Source organism: Fundulus heteroclitus, chromosome 16, assembly GCF_011125445.2.
Source record: "Fundulus heteroclitus isolate FHET01 chromosome 16, MU-UCD_Fhet_4.1, whole genome shotgun sequence".
In the NCBI taxonomy this organism is placed as follows: Eukaryota; Metazoa; Chordata; class Actinopteri; order Cyprinodontiformes; family Fundulidae; genus Fundulus; species Fundulus heteroclitus.
The window spans coordinates 29,089,928-29,100,375 of NC_046376.1; positions in this window are offsets into that span (position 1 = coordinate 29,089,928).

Genomic DNA, 10,448 nt, shown 5'->3' on the forward strand with positions numbered 1-10,448 from the left:
GCTTAGTTTTCACGGGAAATGATTAAAAGATAGGCGGCCCAAAAAACCGCAAGCAAACACAACGGGGCAAGATGAGTAACACAACCCTTGATTCATGGAAATAGCACGTGTCCTGCTATGCAAAGTGAGTCAAGATCAAAAAAACGGAAGAACTATGCTGTGAGGCATCTGGGGCCCAATGCTGCCCCTGAGACACAATCCGAGATGGCTACGGATCCAACAAGATGGAGGCAAGACAGAGGGAAAAAGGAAAAGTAGAATGCTGCTGGACCTGCTTGTGCTCTGGGTGTGTTGGCACCCCACCCTGCAGATGAGATGAAGCAAGGTTTGTAACGTACATTGTGGGAGACACACGCCACTCCCTGCAGCTCAATCTATGCAGCAAACAATAAGTACTGAGAGCGGCTGAATAAAACCAAACCGAAATAAATTCCTCTGGAAGAAAAACCTCAGCTAGAATGGTCCGTTTGGTTTTTTATAGTTTCTTTTTTTTTCAAATCTTGGTGTATTTTAAGAAAAGGAAACGCCATGACTCATGCATCAGTCAGCTACCTTTTTTAAGCTTTTTTTTGTGGAATCCTATTGGGTGTTGAGCCACACCACTGTTTATTCTTGCACGCATCAGACGAGGGGGTGGGGGGTGTAGAGTTGCAGGAGCTTGGCCACAACATGTTTTTAAAACCCAAACAGCAAAACGGACCCGTTTGAGGCCTGTGAAACCCCTGAGGAAGACCAAAGGGAGAGGCCTGCTGACAGGCGGGGTTGGCCACACTGTGGATCAGTACCTGAAAAACCAGAGTGCTGAAGTCTCATGGGCAGCGGTTACCGTTCCTTACAGAGGTACTATTACCCCTTCAACTTAGCCACGCCTTCTCACTTTACTGTCACTATTTTCATTGTGTTTTCTTAGGATTTTATATGAGGGGCAAACACAAAATATTGCATAATTCCCAAATTGTTGGAACAGAACATGTGATTATTATTTTTATTTTTAAATTTAGTTGTTTTTTTATACAAATGTAAATCTGAAAAATGTGGCACGTTTTATGGCGAGCTCCGAGTCTTTGATCTTGGAAAGCCTTCTTTTTATCACCTAATCTATACTATTAATGCTACTTCCAGTCAAATATTTATTTCAAATGTAAACTTGCCAGGGGTGTGTATTGTACTAACCGTAGCTGCATCCATCAACTCTGAACAACATTGTCTGGTCCATAGAAAAGCCTGCCCCCAGCATGATGCCTTCACCACTATGTTTCACGCATGCGTTGTAGCAAACTTTACCAGGACTTCTTATGGCTTTTTTAAGCAACGGTTTCGTTCTTATTACTCTTCCATAAAAGGCAAATTTGTGAAGTGCAGGATTATTAGTACAGTTGACAGATTCTCCCACCTGAGCTGCGGATCTCTGCAGCTCCTCCAGAGATACTTTGGGCCGTTCAGCTGCTTCTCTGATTAACACTCTCCTTGCGTGGCCTTGGTCTTGTCCCTTTATCCTCATGATGCTGTTTGTTCACTTATGTTCTCTAAAGAACCTCTGGGAGCTCATTGGTCGATTTATTTATGTTTTGCACAGGATTTTATTCAGGGTTGCCAGAGTAAAGGTGTATGCATACAAATGCACGTTGCAGTTTTTCAGGTTTCTGTTAATTAAAACCACGTATAATATTCCTTCTATGTCACATTCCTGTACTCGCGTTGGTCTACCACACGACATCGCTGTAAAACACGTTGATATTTGGGGTTGCAATGTGAGAGAATGTGTTGACAGCGGTATGCGTATTTTTGCCAGGCTCTGTACGTTATCTGTGCTGACAACAGGTTTGTAAAAGAAAAAAAAAAAAAAAACTATTTCTTGCAGGGCTGACGGACTCGGGTTGGTTCTACTTTGAAAGCCGTGGACAGAAAGCAGAGCTGAATTAGCTTTTTTAAACAATGACCCACCCTGCACTTTGGCATTTTCTAGTGGAACATGACTTATGATGCCTGCCAAGAGGTGGCAACTCTCAAACAAGCACTCCTCTATCATGGACTGTCACATCTCCAGTCAGCTGAGTCATGCCTTTCCAAATTAAGGGCTGTTTGTTGCACTGGTAATGCTAACCATTCATCTCCGTGACACGTGTTTAATTATCCTCAGGAGAGCATCGCATAAGTACGAGGCACTTGATCTAGAGCGATAGATCCAAACAAACAGAGCAAATAAGACCACAGATTGCTTCTCCGTGGGTTGACTAATGCCAAAATCCCCAGAATGAAGGTGTTCGAGAGGAGTCTGTGAATTTCAAAACAAAGTGAGCAGCCAGCCCAAACCACTGCCAAGTCACCGCTGGCTTTTACACAATAGTAAAGCTCTGTGGTCGTCTGTCTCTCTGAGCTCATTCCTTTGCTATTTTACACAGTGTCGCACCCTGGCCTGAGATTTCTTCACTCCGTTTTTTTTTTTTTTATGAAAACAGCCCTGGGGCACAATTACAGGATTTACAGGGGGTTTGTAGGTGAAATGCTTCTCTGAATGAGACAGCTCACACAAAAGGAGGGGGCAAGAGTCAATGCTGAACCTCCCACCTAACCCCAGGCTGGTTAGCTATCGCAAAAAAAAAAAAAAGTCAGACTACTCCCTTCATACCTCCTCCTGGTATCCCCGGGCAGGTTGTGGTGATAAACTCAGCGATGGACAGACAGCACATGAGCACGTTCTCGGCTGACTGCTGAGAACATGCCTGTCTCATTCTAACAGCAGACTTTATTTAATTGTATGGATTTAAGTAAATGAATGCAAATAAGATCATAACAAATCTGAAAAGTGTGGTTTGCAGCTGCATTCAGCACCAGTGAGCGGATATTTTCTAGAAGCATCTTTCACTGCAATTATGGCCACTGGTCCTCTGTGCTATGTGTCCACCAGGTTTGGACATCTAGAAGCTGAATTATCTGATATTAACAAAAAAACAAAAAAAAAAAAGTCAGACTGGAACTGTCTATGAACATCAACATTTCAACTGGTTCTTAAGGTCTGGGCTTTAACTAGGCCATTCTAAGGCATTAATGTATCTATTCCACAGTGTTTATTTTTAGGGTGGTTGTCCTGCTGGAAGGAATAGTATCCCAGTGTTCCCCCCAAAAACTCCCGTAATCCTGGCGGTTTGTGTCGTGGTGGTTTGCAGGAACAGCTTGCAGAGCAGTTTAGATCAAGCTAATATCTGCTAGCGCTAGCTTATTTTGACCCAGAGGTTTTCTCCCAGACGGGAACTTTACTGAACATTTTATGTTAATCTGAAACATCGAGGCATTTAAAACAAATAAATGGCGCTTAAACGACGCAAAGCATGGCAGCCCGCCAGGCTTGTAACACGGTGGGGGAAACCCAGTATCCCCACATCATGATCTTACCACCACCATGTTTAACTCTGGAGATGGGGCAATTAGGGTGATGTGTAACGTCAGTTTACCGCATTACGCAGCATACTGCATGCTGGTGGGAAAATGTATGTCTGGCCTCCTCTGACCAGAGCCCTGTCTTCCAGGGCTTAAGTGTGTTTGCCAAATGGATTGTGACATACTGCACAGAAGACGTCTTAAGGCTTTCTTATAACACTGGGGTTCTTCTTGGCACCTTTCTAGTAATTGTTCTGTCAAATTATTGTCTCACCTTAGCTGTGGATCTCTGTGGCTCCTCCAGAGCAGGAGCCTTCTGATGATCACGTTGTGGCAAGTTTCCAGTTTTTCCACTGCCCTCTCCATTTTCAAATCATGCATCTAACATTATTATGTAGGATGTTTTTGAGCTTGGGATATTGTTTTGTAACCTAACCCTGCTTTCAAATCCTCCACAAAGTCATCCCTGAACATGTCTGTTGTGTTTCTTGGTCTTCATGATGCTGTTTTCTCACTAATGTTCTCTGACACATCTCATAGGTCTTCACACATGAGCTGGATTTATGTGCCTCTAATTAATAGAGGCATTTGCATAGACTATATTTTATTTAAGGGTTTTAGAGGAAAAAGGGGGGTGAATACAAATGGCCATCCTACTTAAGTTGCTTTCTTTTAGTTAGTTTAGTTATAGTTTTTATGTGACCACTTGAGCAAGGCACTGTATCGGGTATATGACTGTAGATATTAAAGAGAAACACAAACCACGCAGTTTCCATTCCTTCTTTTCCCTTCTGTTGCTTAGCAGCGAGTTCATCACCAGTTTCCTTTCCCCAGAAAATGGCTGCATATTGTGGCATTTCATTCCACACTGATAATCAACAGGAGGGGAGCAAATATTCACAGTGTTAACAGTGGAACGTCTCAGGGTGTCACTCATAACCAGCCTTGGATTACTGCGATGCGGCTACAGTCCAGTTACAAACACATTACTAACTGCTGGACCTGCACAACCCACACAAGAAAACAACCTGTTCCCGCACCACCTCAGTCCACCTTCAATGAGCTCATCCTTGTGAAGATGGCGGTAAGTCAGCAAGTTTAAAAGTTTATCTGCCTGTAGAATGAAATGCACTGGCATCAAAGCATGTGGGGACAAACCATGCTGGTTGAGAACGGCACTGAGATTTTATGGCACCTTTAAATTGTAGAATCCTGCTAGCGTAACCTGAGGATCCAAACATCACAGCCTTTCACAACCGGTTTATCAGCCTAACATTATTTTGTCCTGTGTATATTAAAATATAGAAGTTTTAAAAAATATATAATATAGGTTGATTCTTGCCATATTTCAACTGGTGACCTGCATGTACAGTGATGGTGAGAAGTTTACATGCAGTCACCGGGAGCAAAAACGGAGCTTTGATTCTGCACCTTGGGACTAATTAATCAAAAAAAATGACCATTAAGATTTTTAAAGACTATAATCGGTTGCACAAAGTCTCAAAATTGCACACATGGGCTCAAATATATACGTACACCCCCACTTCCATTTGTGGAAATGTTCTTTGGCGAGTTGCAGAATAAAATAAATACTTTTGAAGCCCTCAGCAAGCTTTTGGAATCATTCTGGCTGGACAGCTTAGCACTCTCGTCAGTAGAGCTATTCTGATTTGCTTGTTTTCTTGGCACACACCTGACTTTTAAGCAAGTGTTCACTTGAGTGGAGGTCAGGGCCGGTCCAGAGGCTTCATGTTGGCCTGCTATATCCATTCCAAAACCAGCTGGGATGTGTGTTTTGGGACCATCTTCCTGCTGGAACAGCCACTTGTGCTTTAGTTTCAACCAATGAGCTGCTTGATTTGAGAGGGGGTTGAAGAATTCGGAGGTGGCCGTCCTTCTTTAAATTTCCATCCGTGTTTTCTGATGCATCAGTGTCACTAAGAACAGATACTTAGCATAATGTCACCACCATCATGCTTGATGGGTTGTATTGTGTTCACTGGTCTGAAATCCTCACCATGACTCCCCAAAACATCTTTGTTGTGTTTTTTATGTGTCCTGTCTGGCAGTGTAGCATTAAGAATTACTGTCTTAATGCCAATGAGAGCCCAACAGATATACTTTCTTAAGTTTTGCCATAGTGCTCCACTTGAACTCTAACCCATGCTTTATTAGATATTATTTTGGGACGATTTCACGTTCAATGGACACAGAAATGAAAAAGTAAAAGAGAAAGAAAGGGAGAGAAAAAGATGAGACAAAATGCTAAAAGGGAGAAAATGTGACAAAAACAGAGTAGAGGAAAAGGGAGTACAAGATAACGTCCTCGGAGTCTGCTTCAACACCTGCAGAGAGAGGTATAAAAAGAACAGCAAAAACAACCAATAAAGTATTACAGGTACAAACCGCCAATGCCTGAATAACATCACTGAAAGATACATAGTATTATTTATTACAAGATGTATAAAGTGACAGCAAAAGCTAATCATAGGGCACTCACATTCACCACACACATCCTATACTTCCAGGTCCAGGTAACAGCACCCCAGAGGGGTATCCATCCCCTAGATTTGGGAGGTGAACCCCATCATCAGGATGGTGGAGACAACCCCAAACCCACCATACCCCAAACCTGACATACCTGGTCCATATCCCAGCCCCAACGACCCACAAGCACATCCACCCGGAGATGTGGCCAACATGAACAAACAGGCCAGCCGACCAGAGCGCACCCCATGCACCCAGAGGCCTGCCTCCCCCACACCCTGCCCTCCATACTTGCTGTGGTTGAGGTTGTTGACCTTCTCTTGTGTGCCATAAGACTGCAGGAGGCATTTGGCTGGTCCCCCTGGCAGCTGCTTGAATGTGCTGATTTTGGAGCAGGAGTTGATTTCCTTGTTGGCACCCCCTCAGTCCATGGTAAATGACTTCATTGTGGACAGGAAGACTACTTTTCCATTATCTTTAGGTTTAGGATAGACCTGACCCTTAGTGGTTCCTGAGTTGTTCTTGATCATTCTAATTTTCCTTCTTCACACGGTGAACGTCTGGACAGGACGGTAAAACCTTGGAGACATTTGGGAGTTAAGAAAAAACAAAAAAGTCTAACACTCATTAAAATTAGTTTTAAAAGGACAAAACAAAACATTAAGATTTTAGAATAAAAACAATTTTTAAAAGCTGTGGCTTCGAATATTGTATGGTTTCTAGGGAACTTGCTAAAAGACATTTAGATAAATTTGACTCAAATATTGGGTTAAATTTATATTTCAGCTTGTATAGATAATGTTCATGTTAATTTCTAACTTGCTCTCAACTCTAGTTTTAAACAAGTCAAGACAAAGAAAGGAGAAACAAACTCATTATGATCTATTGGACTTGAAAGAGTTACAGAGCCATTCCTAAGGCTTTGGGACTCCAGAGAACCACAGTGTGGTTCTAAATGGAGAAAACACGGGCCAGTGCAGAACCGTATCCAGAGTGGCCGGTCCTCCAAATTACTCCAAGAGTGCATCCACAACTCCAGGATGTCACAAAAGAACCCAGAACAACATCTAATGCACTGCAAGCCCGGCTTTTCTTAATTAGGTCGGTGTTCATGTTTCAGCAGACGGGATGTAGAGAGGATAAAATGGTCTCCTTTGGAGAGTTCCAAGGCACATCTAACATTTCCAAGATTTTTAGGAATAATCCCAGCATTATACACCTCCCATTGCATCTCAATGTTCTGAGACAGGGGCGGCAAAAATGTATTTACTTATCGTCTCCTACCCTCTACCCAATCTATGGGTAAAATGAAACACATGCCAGCAGGGCCGCATTATCCATAAGGGCCAGTGCCCAGGGGCACCAACCATGAGGGGGCACCACATGACACATGCTTTAAATATATATTTTTCATAAATTGTTATATTATTTACTTGAAATTGTTGAAAGACCATGCATTATTCATTTTGTGAACACTGATGTCACAATAATAATAAATGATAAATAAATCAAGAATAAGATTTTGATTTCAACATTTTAAAATGAGATATTTGAATATTGCTCACTTCTCATATGCCTACATGTAGTTGTGTAAGTTAGTAAATAGTAAATTACATTACAGAAATCCCCTTGATTATGTCTGATGTCTTTGACCGGAGGACAGCACGGGTAAGGGTGGGGGTGGGGGTGGGGGTGGGGGGGGCTTTGAGGTATAATGCCCAGGGGCACCACATTGTCTTAATACGGGCCTGCGTGCCAGTTCAAAGCCAAATGAAGACACCAAACAGTACGCTAAGCTGGCGGCTAATAAAACGTGTCAAGGATCAGTTTTCCGTGTCTGTGAAGCAGGAATTGTGGTTTTATTGTACAGTAAACATGAATGGCTGTGGTTTTTAAGGGCTGAACATTGTCTGAGCCAGCTGTGGAGCCTGAGCCACAGTTTACATCCAATAAAAACTAACTCCTCACATTAAGGCCTGCCAACCTGTTTCCATGATAACCAACCGCAGGGGTTTCTGTTGTCACCCGTGGACGCCGTGTCTGTGGGCGTTCCTCCCTCCATTTGCTCACATCACTACATCTAACTCCACTGTCTCCTCACGTGATCGCTTCCTCTCGTCGGAAACGTCTCTGCTCCTCCTGCTGCCTGCACGGTGCCGCCATTGCTTTTTTTTTAAATTATTTCACACAGCCCTCATTTCACAAAGCCTGCCTCTCTCAATGAAATCCAGACTCACACGCACGCCTTCCCCACAATCTGAGCCAAAAGAAAACAACTCCTGGCTGTAGCTAGGCAACTCTAAATATGAGTCATCCCAGTGCCGCGCCCTTCATCAACGGATCACCCCGCCTGCCTCTACTGCAAGATTCCTCTTTAAGAAGCCAAGTGAGAATAATTGAGACGGAGCAGATGTGGTGGTTGAAACGAGATCTCTGTGTGTTTCACCTGGCAAACCAAAGCACTCCAATTTTTCGACTGCTTAAAAAAAAAAAAAAAAACAGACATGCTCGCTAGCCATTGTTATTCTGTTCTTGTCATTACAAAAACGTTTTAGGGAGGTGTAATATCGATTGGGTGACAACTGCATTTTGCATGTAAACAATGAAATAAAATAGGGTTTTAGCAATGAAGCTGAACATTCTATTGTCTTTTAATGAAATCAGTGACTAAGTCTGAAAAGGCTTAGCGATTACTTTTATGAAGGGCAAAGGTCAATTTACCTGCAGTGTCGAGATAATTGAGGTCTGTGAACAGGGCACGTCCACTCCACACACGGTCACGCCGCGACTAGTCTACTGCGGCGCACTGTCGCCCTCTGGTGGAGGAAAGTATTCAGGCGATAAGGAGGTCTTCCAGCCTCAGGGCTCATCTTAATAGAGGAATTATCACAGTTTAAGAATGCCAAAAGATTTTCATCTATTATATATATATATAAAAAAGTCTTTGGCCACTGTAAGGCAAATAAAGGCTCTACTGTTGATTATTGAGAAGTTTATAAATAGTTTTCAACAATTTGGTAGCAGCTGTGCCTTCCCATCAGAAACAGAACTAATGTCTGAAATAAATAAATAACTTTACGTCTAAAAATGCCGGAGTTGTGAACAATCTTGAGCCTAACTGTATCTCAACAAGCAACTTTACGATAACACTTGTGAGAATATTTGTTTCAAGTTAGAATCGTGGACCTGATTACATTTACTTTAAATTAGACAAATCACCCAAAAAACACACATATATAATTCACACATAAAAACCCCAGAAATTCGTAATGTGCATTTGTACTTACCCTCTTTGTCCAGATACCCCTAAATAAAATCCAGTGTAGCCAATTTGAATTTACGGTCAAGTTTCGAAACCATCTGTGCATCTTAATATAAATCCTACTGTTTTGCAAAATGTGTCAGAGAACATTACCATCAGTGAACAAACAGCATCATGAAGACCAAGGAACACAGCCGGTTAAGGAGACAGATAAGTTTAAACCAGGGTTAGCTTACAGTCATACCCCAAGCTTCAACTATGGCACACGGCAAAGACATGGCTGTCCACGTAAACTAGCAGGCCAGCCAAGCAGAGCATTAATCACAAAAAAAAAGCAACCAATAGGCCTGCAAACCCTCTGGAGGAGCAGCAGAGATCCACAGCCCTGGTGGAAGAATAGGTCGACTAAACAACTATCAGCTGTGCTCTTTCACAAACCCAGCATTAATGTGGGAGTGGCACGAAGAAACCTGTTGTTGAAAGAAAGTCATAATAATATATGGCTGGATAAAAATGCACACCATGCCTTTTCTTATTCATATTTGTGCTGGACATACACAAACAAGTACACTTTACCTTGTTACAGTTACGAGAATCAGAAAGACATCTTGTGTGCACTTATCAGTAGCTGCCCAGTCTTTTTGTTAAAACAGACAACCATGAAAACAAAAACAAAACAAAAAATAAAAAAATACCATCCAGCAACAATGTAGAGAACAAGCCAGAACTACAACATATAACATAGATCACAAAACAATACAAGACAAAAAGAAAAAAATACCCTGAAAGTCTACATATTATACCAATCCATCCAGCTGTATATAATAAAAATATAGGTAGGAGGAGACATCCTTACATGTCCAGCAATTGAACTAGAAATGGGCCCCACACCTCATTGGATAAGTGCATACCATGCTTTTTTAATACATATATCTGTAACGCATTTTTTGGGAAATCGTGTATAATTTTCTTCCACTTCACAATTATGCAGTCTTTGATGTTGCTCTATGTGAAAAGTCCAATAATAAACACTGAGGTTTCCGGTTGTAAAATGTGAAAATGAGAGACGGACGCACGGACAGACAGACAGATAAAAACGAACACATATCTGTATGTTTAATGGATCCATATCATTGAGCTGAATTATCTAAATAAATTCGCTTTTTGATTATGTCCTTATGCATCGAACAGCACCTGTATAATAAAGTTAAGTCCGCCAGAAAACTTACAGCGGTTGTCCAATGGTCTAGGACCTACGGAGCATGCGCCGTTAATTTGTGCCAATTAGTGAGCAGGTGCGCTGACAGGATGACTACAAATC